Raw genomic sequence first — 15029 nt, forward strand, 5'->3', positions numbered from 1 at the left:
CTTCACGAGCCGCAAACCAAGTAGCGCAGCCATAAGCTCGAGTCGAGGTATGGTGACCTTTCTTGACCTTGGTGTGACCCTAGCTCGAGCCAGAGCTATTCTTGACACGATCCCTTCTTCACAGTCAGTGACGACGTAAATCACAGCGGCGTACGCCTGCTCCGATTCGTCTGAGAATACATGCAGTTGTTGTGCGTTTTCACTGGAAAATGAATGAACGCACCTTGGGACAGTCAATGAGCTCACCTCCTGAATATCTTCAAGCCAGGTCAGCCATTCAGCTTCCATGTCGGGCGGCAGTGGATCGTCCCAATCCAGACCGCGAGCCCAAGTCTCTTGAAAGATGATCTTGGCGGTGATGGTGAGCGGGCAGATCAGACACAGCGGGTCGAAAACCGCAGCTATTTTCTTGAGACAGAGTCTTTTTGTTGGCCGATTTTCAGGCGCGGCGTCTGAGGAAGTGGAAGCACAGATTCCAAGAGTATCTTCATCAGCATTCCACAGAAGACCCAGCGTCTTGCTTGTCTGATTTGGGCCATCTTCGATCTTGAATTCCGGCTCCTTAGCGCGCTCCTTTTCCGGGATACTTGCTGCTACATCCGAGCTGCTGCTTCGCCATTTCCGTATGTGCATGCCTGCCTGCTTCATCACATCAGTGAGCTGCTCTCTTGCTTCTTTGGCTTCCTCTTCAGTTTTGAAGGAGCAGAGCGCATCATCCATGTAGAATGATCTTTCCACGGCTTGAGCGGCGAGAGGGAACTCGGCAGCGTGTATCTGAGCATTTTCCTTCATGACATACTGAGCAGCGAAAGGTGCAGCCGCATTTCCAAATATCCATCGCTGGGCTTCGTATATATCTGGCGCCCTCTCTGCTTCACCGTCGCGCCATAGGACGCGGTGATACTTCTTGTCTGCGGTCGCCAGCTTCACTTGGAGAAACATCTCCTCGACATCACCCGTCAGAGCGATGGGATGACGCCGGAGTCCCAGTAGAATCTCGATCAGATCGCTGCAGATTGAAGGACCTGGGTACAGCTCGTCGTTCAAGCTCCTTTCCTGGTACTTTGCGGCAGCGTCGAAGACCAGTCTGATCTTTGTTGTTGCCCTGTCTTGTCTTGTCACTGGAAAGTGAGGCAAGAACCACCCTTCACAGGTGGCGGCTGTCCAGTTTTCATCACCGGCGGCTATCTTCAGAAAGTAGCCTTTCTTCACGTAATCTTCGAAGATCTCACCGTACTTTTTCTCCATGGCTTCATCTTTACGTTTTTTCATATTTTCCTCCGTTTTTCTCAGCCTGCTGAGCGCATATCCGAAATTTCCGGACAGATTGGGTTCATCATTTCGCCAGGGGACATTCACTTCATATCGCCCTCCTTCATGCTTCATCTTCTCAACTTTCTTCATCGCTTCTTTGTCTTCAACTGACAGAATCTTTTCTTTCTGCTCCCTTACACCGATCACTTCTAGCTCTGTCATCTCTCGCATGGCCTTAATCTCTTCCTGATTTTCCACTTTCAGCTTGCTTCGGATATGGGTTCTCAGGGTCTTGATGCTTTCCATTTCGGCTCCACTGACCGGCCCGAAGGCGGTCCAGCCCAGTGGGGTTTTCACCGCCACTGGATCACCGGGAGGCCCCTGGATGGTTTCCTCAGGTAGAAACAGGGACATGGTGTCGCCCGTCAGGCCGATAAGCATATCAATGCCGCCTTTCCTGGATACGGTCGGGAACGGGATCTTCTTCATATGATCCCAGCGATCTTTCATCAGGTTCCAGTCGATTTTTGTTGATGCGCTGGACAGATCTTTGATGACAAATGCGCTGAGCTTGGCCTTGTAGCCTTCATCCACTGAGCTGAGTTGAATCTGAGTTTTCTTCATCCTCACTTGTGAGCTTCCGTTCTCCGTCTCCAGGTCCACATCTTCATTTTCTCCCTGCAGCTGTAGCTCATTCGCAGCGGCCTCCGTCAGGTAGCTGGCATCAGAACACGGGTCCAGAAGTGCACTCACAATGACTGATCTCCCATTCGCAGAGAGCTTCACTGGCACCGTCTGAAACGCCACTCGATCGGGGTTCGATTGAGCGTCTCCAGATGACTTCTTTGTGCGAAACGACTGCTTGGAACTTCTCTGTGTCTGGGTGGATGGGACGTATTCTGCACCAGCTACTTCAGCTTCGTGAGGTACCGACCGGCCTCCCATGGCTCCCTCACGGCCAGTAGTCGCGGGCTTGGCTGTAGCGTGCAGCAGTGTGTGGTGCGTGCCTTCACATGAATTCACCGAGCAGCTATTGAACTGCCGGCAGTTACGCCCCAGATGATGGCCAGACAGGCAGCGGAAACATATCCTGTTAGTTTTGCAGTAGTGGTAGCGACTGCTGACAGTCCACCGGGTGAAGTGCGGGCAGTTATCCAGACTGTGCGGCTCGTTGCAGTACAGACACGTTGCTCTTCATCAGGCTGTCCGACGGTTTCCGTGCTGAAAACTCTTCTCGGCTTCTTCGGTACGGTCTCCGCCTTGCCTCTGCCTTCAGGTCTCTGCTGACCGGCCAAGCTTATCTCCTGCGCCTCCCGCTCACATACAGCTTCATCTGCCAGCCAGTCAGCGAACAGAATCAAACTGTCCGTCCTGTTCCCATCCTGTTGCCACCGCTTGTAGGTTTTCAAATATGATGCCGGCAGCTTCTCCTTGACCAAAATGTAGTATGCTGACATTTCGGTCAGATCCGCCACACATCCACTGTCTTCCAAATTGGTCACTAGCTTCTGGACGCAGTCAGCAAGATCATCCAAGTCTTTGCAGTTTCCGGCTCGTACCGGCTTCATCGCTCGGATCTCTTCAAGTTGACGTCTGATCCGTCTTCCCGTTCCGCCGTATTTGCGCTCCAGCTCGCTTCTGGCCTTTGTATACCCGGCTGCCGTGGGATTGTATCGGCTGACGAGCTTCAGCGGGTCACCGCCGAGACAGGCTTTGAGCTGTATCATCTTGAATTTTTCCGGGATGTCCTCGTCTCCCACAAATGCGTCGAATGTTATCTTCCAATTTTCATAGTCCTCTCCAGAGAACACCGGCAGTTGAGGACTTCTTAGACCATGGGTGGTCCAGTCCATCTGCGTTCTTCTCACTCCTTTGTTTGCTTGGGTTCCGGACGTGCTCGCATCAGTTGAACTTGGTGCGTTTGCAGGCTGCGGGTTAATCTTCTCGCGAATGGCTTTATTGGTCAACCGAATGGTTTCTCGCGATTCTTTCTCAACCTGCTCCAATTCCTGCCAAAGTTCTTCCTTTTCGCCTTGATCACTTACTTCTTCACAAAGTGATTCCGTCAGTCCATGCATATGCTCGATCAAATCCTCCAGTGATTCGATGGCATCGGTTGAGTTTCCAGTTGTGATCTCACCGCTCTCTACAAGTGAAGTGAGTCGTCTTTGTGTTCGGTGAAATTCACGCATAGTCTTGCTAATGTCCCTTTTCAAAGGCATCGTTGAATCTGATTTATCTGAACTTTCCGAGTTATCTTTATCGGCAGCTTCTGTATTGTCAGCTCTCCTTTTCTTCTTCCCTGCCATCTTGTCAAAGAGTACACTTAATTAATGCTTAACAGATACTTACATTACTCAAAGCCAATTCAAGACACCAGTGACCTACGTTACTTCACATTACTTTACTCTTTAAATTTGCACAAGGCGTTCAAAGATTTCTTAATCACCGGCGAATCCGGGTCAATACGGCTCCAGATGTTGATGATAGTGTTCTCGAGTTGTGTTCTTGTTTCTTAATAGCTTAATTAAACTTAACTTTATATTCACAAACTGTTTTCACCTTTCTCTCGTTTTGTATTTCCCCTCTTTTTTTCCGACATAAAAAACTCTATTTAAGCACAAATTTCTTTAGTTCCTCGCGCATGGAGGCACATGCTATTTCTGCTATTTTACTTTCGAGAGTAACACCAGAGTATTATCCGGGATCCTCCGGAACAAATATAAAGGACAATATAACAGTCTTTGCAAAACAATGTTTGCCAGAATGATTAAAATTTGATTTCCAGTCGCATGGCGTTTAAAAATCATTTCTAGCGTGACCGATTTTCTTCAATTTCTTTTTAACCAAAAGTGTCTCAAATAGCCCAATCCTATGGGATTATTTGAGACAGGCTTTAACTAAAAAATAGCCTTAACCATCGCCCGTATAGGGGGGGGGGAGGTCGAACGGACACCCCCTCGGTTTTTCGCGAATAACTCGCGTATAAAGCAGCTGATCGCGACGAAACATTCAGTACCCTCGCGTTAATCAATTTAGTGGTCTAGGCCCTGACCCAAATGACCTTTGACCTGTGACCTACTTTTCGAGACCATGTTTGGCCGGAATCTCGATTCGGCGTATGTCGGCTCGCATTAGCCGCGCGTTTGCAGTCTTTTCGTGGTTTCAAGCGTTCAAACGTGTGATATGATGTTGCCCCATGCATTGGGGTGGGTGTCTAGGTCACCTGAAGGTCAGGTCAGGTCACTGACCTTTGATGACCTGAAATCACTTTTCGAGTTTTACATGTTTCTAGGCTAGTTTTTGGAGCTGAATTCGAATTTAGCAATCATACGAACATTAACGAAGTAGTTCTGGTGCCTTCGTAACATGTTACTAAGCTGTCAGAGGCTGTTGACACGGACTACGAATACCCGGCAGGACCCCTACTGGTTGACCTGACCTGACCTGACCCGACCTGGCCCAAATGCATAAAGACATCATCTGTGATCAAAACTAACATGGCATTCGTGACCAGCACCCCTAAAAACCATATGGCAGCTACGCTTTACGACATTCTAACAGGTCCCGATTTTCCCAATTTTTGGGTTATTGAATCAATTCTGAACAGTTTTTTTCGCTATAACTTCGCCAAAAAAAGAGGTATCAATCTCACATTTGGTATGTGGATAGAAAGCGGTAAGGACTATCACACATGTTCCGGTTTTTGCGAAATTCAATTTTTTGGATTTTTCGGCTATTATATTCAAAATATTTATTTTTTGATTTTTTGGAGTCAAAATCCAAAAATTTCAAAAATCCGAGATAGCAGTTTTGTAGCCCTGTCAATTCCACAGCTTTTAAGTCTATATCGTTTTTCTGTATTTGCAAGGCTATAGGCCTGACAGCTCTTCCCGCAAAACCCTTTTTTGGGTCGAAAACGGCAGAACATGACGTCACTCTGACGTCATTTCCGGCCAACCTATCATAGCCTTTGGAAAATTTTTGGTCACAATGTGTAAAGTTGATGTCCGGGAGGGTACTGAAAGTTTGGTGACGATCGGCGCAGCGGTTCTGGAGATATATCGAAAAGTCTGGAGGGGGGCAAAAATACCCCCCACGAGGGCGCGGGTCAAAACAACTCAACCTCGAATTTACCCACCACAGAGGTAAAATTATGTGAAAGAAAAGCATTGAACTTTTAGTGCTCGAATATATAGCAAAATGAATGCAAAGTTTTCTTTTTATTTAGGTACGTGGTGTTTCGGCCAGCAGACCATAGAAGAACAATGTCTTCTACATCGTTCTTTCTTTCGCTTGATAATGATCAATAGACCATAACACCAACAGATAATAACAACAGACCAGTACCTATCAAACGAAAGAAAGGACAATGTAGAAGAACAATGTGTTCTATATCGTTGGTTCCAGTTTCGTTTGATAATGGTCTGTTGGCCGAAATATCACGTAAATAAAAGGTAACTTGGCAATAAATTTGCTTTATATTCGAGGAAAAAGGTCAGTGTTTTTCTTTCATATAATTGTATCGATCATGTTCCTCGCCAGAGTACTGGCAAACATTAACATCAGAGCGATGGCTTTGCGTCTGAGAACTTGGTGCAACAGAACTTGTATCGACGTAAGTAAGTTTACTAGGTAGGTATTTTGCCGATCCTACCTAGCTGCTAGTAGATATTCTGGGGCAAGATGCCTCAGCTGAAATGGGAAATTCCTGTATGTACGCATCAGTACTGCAGCACACTGTTATTTCCGGCTGAGGTCGCTCACATTATCGTCGGTTGGCGGCGCCGAGCGTCCGCAGGGACGACGGCCGGCCTTTGCGTCTGGTCCGATACACACAACACAGGCCGCCGCGCCGCCGCGCCGCCGCACACTGGTCGGAAACGCCCTCACGAGAGGCCACGGGCGATTCCGGAGTTTCGGATTATTTTTTATATAGATCGATTTGAAATTGATCAAATTATTATAATTAGGCCAAAAAAACTAATCCGGGTGACCAAAAATAACTGTAATCAGCCCCCGAAGATGGGGTATCCCAGAACTCGGAAACTGACGCGGAGCAAGAGGTTTCTTGAGCCGGATATTCAGAGTCTTATTGCTGATTGACACCAAGTTGAAATCCCACATATTATGCATCAAAATGTTTGTTATGAAGTTGCCGACTGGTCAGTGCAAAATTTTTGGTATACTTTTTCCCTACCTAAGATTTACTGTAGCTTTTTTATGAAGGCTCTCCTACAGTGATTCTGGAATATAACTGCAAAGTTTAGGTAAGGAAACAACAGGTAGTCCCATCTAGTTCCACTCTGATTTTTTTGTGAGATGAAGCAGGATTTAAATTTACACCAGGGCAACATAAAAGCTAACTGCGCATATTTGCGCAAAATTTGCAGGAGCCGCTCTTCCTACCCAACTACCGCCCGCCCCGCCCCAGTTTCGGCTCGGCCGCCGCGCCCGGCTTACGCTGACCTGTGTGGCCTGCACGCATCCATGCGTAGTTGACTGGTCATTAAAAAACAGATGCGCTTGAGTTTATGAATTTGGTGAAAAGCGCGTTTTATGTATGCATTTATGTATGTATTGACATCAAAAGCCTTCCACATATTGCGTGGCGATTACGGCTTGCATTTAGAGAGCCTTGCTATGACAACCATCAGTCATCACTCGGCTGAAGAAAGTGGAAATTGAAACCTTCGTGAATATAAGACGCTGCAAATATAGGACACCTGTCACTGACGTCGGGTTACCTTGGGTCGTCTTTTTAAATTAGATCACAATTCCGGTATTTAACCCTGGCTGGACCGATTGGTTTTCTATATTGACCGGGGAGGGTTGGTACAACTCCCTCGCCGTTTCGCCTCTAATTGAGCTAGAGCCTCGCGGAAAAAACGAGCGTGTGTGCCGTTATAAGACGCACGATTACTAACCGATTTTAAGGTCTTAGGTCAGCCAGTGACCTCTTAGGTCAGGTAAGTGCCACAAGGCACGGGCTCGGTTTTAGGTTAATTACTTTGCCAAAAATGGTCGCACTGCCGCGATTTTGGCATCATCGTGTCTGTCTAGCCCAGGCGCGTTGAATGCTATACTTGGTGTTCGGGTGAAGTCAACTTAAGGTGTTAACCTCGGTTCAAGGTCAGGTCGGAGCCCCTCAGGTCACGAAAATGGTTGAAGGAGGTCATATCGCATATCATTCGATTCGGCAGGTCTTCCTGAGTCCATTGGTGGCTTTCCCGACTCGCTAGCTCCATCTGATCAGGAGTTGTTGACGAAAAACTTACATGGCCTTAGTGACGTCATAAATGACGTCACGCAAAGTCAACAATGCTAAAGTGAAGCACTGGACCTTGCAAGGAGTGCATGAAACCATTCCCGGTGCCCGAATAGCAGCTCCCAATTTCCCTTGTTGACTTAAAGTGGTGCTAGATCCTGTATTATACTCAATTATGACGTCATAACTTAACAGATTCACGTCATATATTTAGTGCTTGACATCCAAATGATAGCTTACATATGACAGAGAAGGTATGCAAAGTTTTATGAAGTTTGCTTTACTAGTTGTGGAATAACAAGCAAAAAACTTTTGCGGAAAGGCCGCTGGCCTCTCGCTGGAGCGTTTCCGACCAGTGTGCGCCGCGCCGCTCGGAGAAGGCGCCGCCGTCGATACGGGCCGGCCGCCGCTCGTCAGCCGCGCCTCAATTATACACGTCTGGCCGCGCGGCCCACGGCACGGGACGCCGCGGCCCTCCGTCACTCAGCAGTGGGCAGGCGGCCGGCCGGCGAGCTCCCTGACTCGGGAATTACCCAGAGGTGGGCAGGCGAGCTCCCTGACTCGGGAATTACCCAGAGGTGGGCAGGCGAGCTCCCTGACTCGGAAATTACCCAGAGGTGGGCAGGCGGCGTTCCCTGCCCGCTCGGCCGACAAGTACCTACCCCAAGTCTGGTACTTACTCCAGCCGAGCTGCGGTGGAGGGCAGGCCCAGGCGCCCCCTCCCTCCCCCCCCCCCGGGTGGGCCAGCGTGGAGTGCGTGCAACAGGCTGGAGTAACCTGTGTGTAGCGGGCCACGGTGAATAATTGTGTGTAACATTCCGGCGGCCGGGACGAACTGCGCGTATAAATTAATATTCCGGCAGCGCCCTCGCTCGGGGCCGCCGGATTCCCACCACTCTATGAAACTCTGTTGTACTGGTTGCAGCACGTTTGGATGCTGAAGCCATAGGCGGCGGAACGGAGGGGGCACCGGGGCACCGTGCCCCCCATTGATTTTGGCCTTTTAACATTAGCCCTATGAGCGTTGCATGGAAAGAATGGGACCAAAAGTCGGCAGTCCCCCCCCCCCTTAATTGAAGGTGTTCCGCCGCTACTGGCTGAAGCAAGTGGCGTCAAAGACGTTTATTAATTATTCAAAAGTGGTGTTGAGCGCCGCTCGCCAGTGCAGCCCGTCATCAAACATAAGGTTCCGAAGTCGGAGTCAGATTCGGAGTCCGAGTCGGTCGGAGTCGACAGTTCTACCTAAGTCGGATTAGGAGTCGGGTTCGACGTTGCATGGCTAAAAGTGATGCTCGATGTCTGTTTGCTCAAAAATAAATGCGCTGGTGAATCTTCGCCCGTTGAGGGGGTTAATGCAGACCCTCCCCTCCAAAATTTGGCATGCCTATCGTCTGGGGCAACATTCGATACCTGTCCTAAAAATTTCAGGTCTCAGTCATTTCAGGTCAGGTCATCAGGTGTCACAAAAACCGGTAAAAGGTCAGAGTAAAATTGGACTAGTTTATGGCGATGGAAGTATATAGAGTCCCAAAAACCGGTGCTTTGTCAAAATGGCACTTAAAATGCACCTTTTCAATGAAATCTAGTGGTCCATCGATTTGATTCAAATTTGTAGGATATGCTAAGCTCAGCGAGTGCCATCTCATGCAGCCCATTTCGTCAAATTCGGTTGACCTGAGGTGATGTGGAGGCCGTCATCAGTTCTAAGGAAATTTGCACGAATGGCTGCAATTGTAAAAACATGAGAAAACATATGCTCCGATTTAATGTTTTTGTGTTGTATTATTGCTTCCAAATTAAGTTCGATCCTCTCCGTGCCGCACCGCTGTATTGGAAACCCCACTGTTAGCGCCGAGACCAAGGATTTACGGGAAGGTAGACTGACTGCAGCACTCAGGTGTTCACCGGGATAGTCTACCATTTCAGGCTCATGCGGCGGGTGCACGTCAGAATAGCTAGCCCGCGCCCTGGTGAAGTCTGTTTATAACGCGACCTGGTGGGGGGGGGGGGCTATTTTTTGCCCCCCTCGAATCTCCGCAACTGCTGGATGGATCCGCAAAATTAAAACGGTGTTCGAAAGCCCTGTCAAATTTGTCTAGGGAAATATAATTTCATTTACCTCGGGGTCACCGATGACGTCAAAGGTCAGGTCAAAGATAAAATGTTTTGCCGGCCACGGGTCTTCTTGGGGATGCGCTTCTTGGGGATCATCTTGGGGACCGAGTAAAACGCATTTTATCGAAAATCAGCGATAGGGCGCCAGTTGCTTAGTACATATGTTGCTATTAGAGGTCACTGATAATACCAGATCAGGTCACAGGTCAGGTCACCAAGGGTCAGCACATTAGCCCAATTTCACCAGGGCTGTGTGATGCATGTTTTATGACCAAATTTTCATTTCAAACTCAATGGTGTTGGTTATAAGAACATCAGGAACGGTTTAGGTCACCTGCTGGTGGAGGTCAGGTCAAGGTCAGGCCAAAAAAAGGTCAAATTTCAAAGTTGATATTTTTGCATAAAATGGGGATGAAATCGTTGCAGCTCCTCGTCACGGCGAGTCTAATGGTGGTCTTTTTTTCGCTACGTGGTCTAGAATTGCTAAGAATTGTGTTTGAAAATTTGACGTCATCAATTTTGAAGTTTTTCGCTATAGCTTACTTGGACAAAAAAAGGTATCGATCTAAAATTTCGTAGGTATGTGAATAAAAGTCGGTAGCGGCTATCACATATATTCCGTTTTTTTCGAAAATCGAAAGCTTTTTGGATTTGTCGGCAATTATATTCAGAAAACATATTGTTTAGAGGTCACAATTCGAACAATTCAAAATTTCGAGATTGCAGGTTTGTAGCCCTAATAATTCTACACCTTTCATGTCTTGAACGTTTTTCTATATCTTCAAATCCATAGGCCTGACAGCTCTTCCCGCGAAACCTTTTTTTGGGCCGAAAACGGCAGAACATGACGTCACTCTGACGTCATTTGCGGACAACTTGTCATAGCCTTTGGAAAATGTTTGTCACAATGCGTAAAATTGATGCCCGGGAGGGAAGGTACTGAAAGTTTGGTGACGATCGGCGAAGCGGTTCTGGAGATACATTGAAAAGTCTGGAGGGGGGGGGGGCATAAAATAGCCCCCCACCAGGGCGCAGGCTAGTGATATTTGAGCTAGTGACTTTTCAGCTAGTAAAAACATAGTACCTCAAAACAGCTGGTGACAAAATCGCTATCGTCGAAATAGCTAGTGAAGAAAAATAGCTAGGGTGATCCGGGTGATCAAAAAAGCTAGTGGCAAAATAGCTTGAGTCAAATGAAAAAACATCCCTCTAATGAGACGGTAAGAAAGACATCGCGGAGGGCCCCATTGGCCGATAATTCAAATTCAATAAATCACGTGCGTTGTTGTAAATGACTCTAGAACTTCGAAGATTTTCGGTATGTTGCCAAAGTTTGTTTTTTGGAAGAAGTGCGGAAACGCATGACGCCCCTCTGAAACCACTTGAGCCCCTCTAAAGCAACCGTTTACAGCCTGCACCTTAGTGCACCTCAATGCCATGTTCACGTCATAATTTGGGGATGGGGCTACCCAGCAAAAAAGACCGCAGGCCATTCGGTCCAGCGGTTGCTGAGATATAAGCCTCTCAAAAGCGTTACAGGCCGGGCTGGGCCGGGCCGCTCATACTGAGATTTTTCCTTTATATTGAAAAGACTTCGCTTCGCTCGCTGCGCTCGCTCGCTCGTAATTATGTTGATATTCGGCAAAATCGTAAATTAACTTTTGATTTGAAGTTTCGTAGAGAAGCTCCGATTTCACGCGATTCAAATATAGTGATAGTTGGGGAATCTGTTGGGTTTTAACGTAAAAATAGTACAAAAAGTAGGTGATATCCCAATTTCAACATTAAATTACTCGTGACTTAGACCGAATTTCGAAAATCTGATTTCAGTTTCGTAAAGTGGAGTGCTGATTCTATTAAATATCAAATTTTGTATTTTAGCTGACAATTTACGTTTAAGGCCGCCCCACACTGGAACTCGCATGCGGGTTGCGAGTTTGCAGGTTTTAAGTTTGCGGGCATAATACTAATTCATAGTGATTAGACCGTTCCCTTATGGTAACTATATGAATGCAGTGAAGCCGGCACACCTTCAGAAACTTACATATAGTCGCAACACCAGCGCAACGAACCAAAATTCGACTTCGACGAAAAACCCGCAAACCTGGCAAAACTCGCAGACCTCGCTGCGAGGGAAATCGAAAGTTTATTAAAATACAACTTTTGGAATGCGATGCAAGGTCGCTCACAAGCTAAAAACATGCAGACTCGCTTGTTAGATGGTAGTGTGGGTCATTTAGCTTAGATTGTATTATTTGATTTTGAAGAAACCGCAAAACCCAAAAACTCGCAACCCGCATGCGAGGTCCAGTGTGGGGCGGCCTTTAAGGCCGCCCCACACTGGAACTCGCATGCGGGTTGCGGGTTTGCGGGTTTTGAGTTTGCGGGCATAATACTAATTCATAGAGTGATTAGACCGTTTCCTTATGGTAACTTCATGAATGCAGTGAAGCCGGTACACCTTCAGAAACTTACATATAGTCGCAATACCAGCGCAACGAACCAAAATTCGGCTCCAACGAAAAACCCGCAAACCTCGCAGAACTCGCAGATCTCGCAGCGAGGAAAATCGAAAGTTGACTCAAAATCAACTTTTGGAATGCAATGCAAGGTCGCTCGCGAGCTAAAAACATGCAGACTCGCTTGTTAGATGGTAGTGTGGGTCACTCGGCAAAGATTGTATTATTTGATTTTGAAGAAAACCGAAAACCCAAAAACTCGCAACCCGCATGCGAGGTCCAGTGTGGGGCGGCCTTAAGGCTCAGTTTCTTCGCTTGCAAAACTGAGTGAAATCAGAGCCGGGAGGTCGTTGACCTTTGTCCATGAATACCGGCGCAGGGCACCGCCGGCCAAGAGGAGACGCCAAATTTATTCTTGCAATAACTCGGCCGTTACTGGGCCGATTTTAATGAAAATCGATTTATTACGCTGTGAGTAATGCTGTCCCTCTACCTATATAAAAATCAAAACGTCTGTAAGTATGTATGTACGTAACGCGTCAGTTTCCTTTGGTGGGCTGTTGCTCCGGAACGATGCAGGCTGCGGGGTTGAAATTTTGGCGCCGAGCCGGACGCGTGCAACCATTTGTCGCATTAAATTTTGGTGGGGGTGCGCTCGGCGGTTTGCACGTGGCGGGTGCATCTTTCCGACATTTTGGGCCGCGGCCGGCGCCGAGCAGACGGCACGCGCCTTAGGCTCAGTTTCTTCGCTTGCAAAGCTGAGTGAAATCAGAACCGGCAGGTCACTGACCTTTGGCAATGAACACCGGCGCAGGGCACCACCGGCCAGAAGGAGACGCCAAATTTATTCTTGCAATAACTCGGTAGCTACTGGGCCGATTTCAATGAAAATTGATTTATTACGCTGCGCGTAATGTTGGGCGCCTAGTCCATATTATAAATCCCAAAAAGTCCGCCGCCGCCGCCACCGCCGTCGGGGTTACTCCCAAAAACGCTTATTGCTGCGCCGTCGATTGACGAAGAAGGGTGAAATTTTACCACTCGTGGGTCACATGATTCAACAGGTCGTATTCAATTTTGGTCACGGTGCGGCCGGGGGTGCGCCCTTGGCGCGTGCTCACGTGTGCAATAGGGTTAGCATTAGAAACGGCAAACACACGCTATTGCTCAGAAACGGTAAGGGCTACGGGGGTGAAATTTTTGCTTGAAGTCGGACGCGTGCACTCATTTGTCGTGTCAGCTTTTCGAGCGGGTGGGTTCAGCGGTGTACACGTGGTGGGGCCGCGGCCGGCACCGAGCAGAATTGCACGTGCTTTAGGCTCAGTTCTTCGCTTGCAAAACTGAGTGAAAAGAATCAGAGCCGGGAGGTCATTGAACTTTGGAAAACAAACGCCGACGCAAGGCACCGCTTGCAAAGGGGATTCGCCAGCAAATAAAATAAGCAAATACAGGGTGTCCCAAAAGTAAGGTCATCATTTGTTTTGGCCACACCGCCAAAAATACGCGATGGATATGAATAAATAGGACATCATATGAAAGAACATTTTATAAAATTTTATTCTGATATACATATGAGTCAATACATTGGCTCGTAGCCCCACATTTGCTGCTTTTATACATGGCTACCATTTCGGGCCACGTGCACGAATAGACTGCGTTTTACTTCCTCCACTATTCTGGAGCGATTCTCTGGTGAGATGCCGCTTATGTTTGCTCGGAGGGATCATCCTTTAGTTCTTCCCGGCTCGTTGGGTTGTCCTAAAAGTCAACCTTTCCGTTGTGTACCCAGAGAATAAAAATATGAAGGTGTAACGTCAGGTGACCGCGGAGGCCATTCAATGGCGTTGCCCTGACTGAAAATTACGCGATCTCACATCCACTCTCGGAGACAATGCATGATCTTCAGGACGGTGCAAGCATAGTCTCCATCCTGCTGAAACCACTGCTGGTTGATGGTGTCGGCACAGGTGCGTTGCGACGAGCGGAAGAACCACTGGGAGGACTCTCGGCCACCTCTTTTGATTTATTTTCACCCGATTCCCGCTGTCGTCCTCAGGACCTCGAAGCACACGTGGCTAAGTATAATGCCCTGTGCGTACATTATACCTTTTTTTCTGACGTTTTACCGGTTGAGGCGAAACTATGCATGAGTTCAGAGATAGGGCGAGCTGATAGGGTCTGCTTAGGGCCGAAAACTGGGCGGTATTTACCCTTTGTTTTAATGACGGACCTCTCTAAGAGTTGAATTTCGACCTTCTCAGTTTTATGCCTACTGCTCGGTGTAGTTATGATCAAAAATGGTTTAAGCATGCAATACAATGATTTTATGGATGTACCTTGAACATGTTAAAATTGGAAGTGATTCGGACTCTTACTTCTCGAGATATTTAAGTATTAAATCATGACCTTACTTTTTGGGACACCCTGTAAATGCCTGAAAATCAGGCATTCTACAGAATGCCTGGTGGGTCAGGCCAGGCCCATGTCACTCCACTTTTGATGACATCATAAGGGGGACTCAAGACAATAATGGCGTGGTGCGCCACAATGGCTTCCAAGCTTCTTGCCAAAACTTGCCATTTTTGAAAATATAATTTTGAAATAAAGTTACAAATAATAATAAAAAATATTGTAATAAAGTTATTATTCATATCAATACGTTATCTAAAAATATACTGAAAAATGAATTACTTATAGTAAAAATATAAGCTCTATGTGTTTTTACGTTGCTTTTCTGCAACTGTAGAGGGTTTTTAAATCGCCTCTATCTTCAAAACCGGCCATTTATCAGCATATTGCTGCTCTTTTTTGTCGCTAGAAAATTAGTTGGACTTTCGATTGACATCAACGGTTGAGCAATATGTGAAAAGTACCATCAATAATCTTCAAATGAAGTTTGCCATTTTTACGTTGTTAAGGAATGGAGCACCCCC

This window comes from Amphibalanus amphitrite, unplaced genomic scaffold (assembly GCF_019059575.1).
Source record: "Amphibalanus amphitrite isolate SeventyFive unplaced genomic scaffold, NRLGWU_Aamphi_draft 000292F_arrow, whole genome shotgun sequence".
NCBI lineage: Eukaryota > Metazoa > Arthropoda > Thecostraca > Balanomorpha > Balanidae > Amphibalanus > Amphibalanus amphitrite.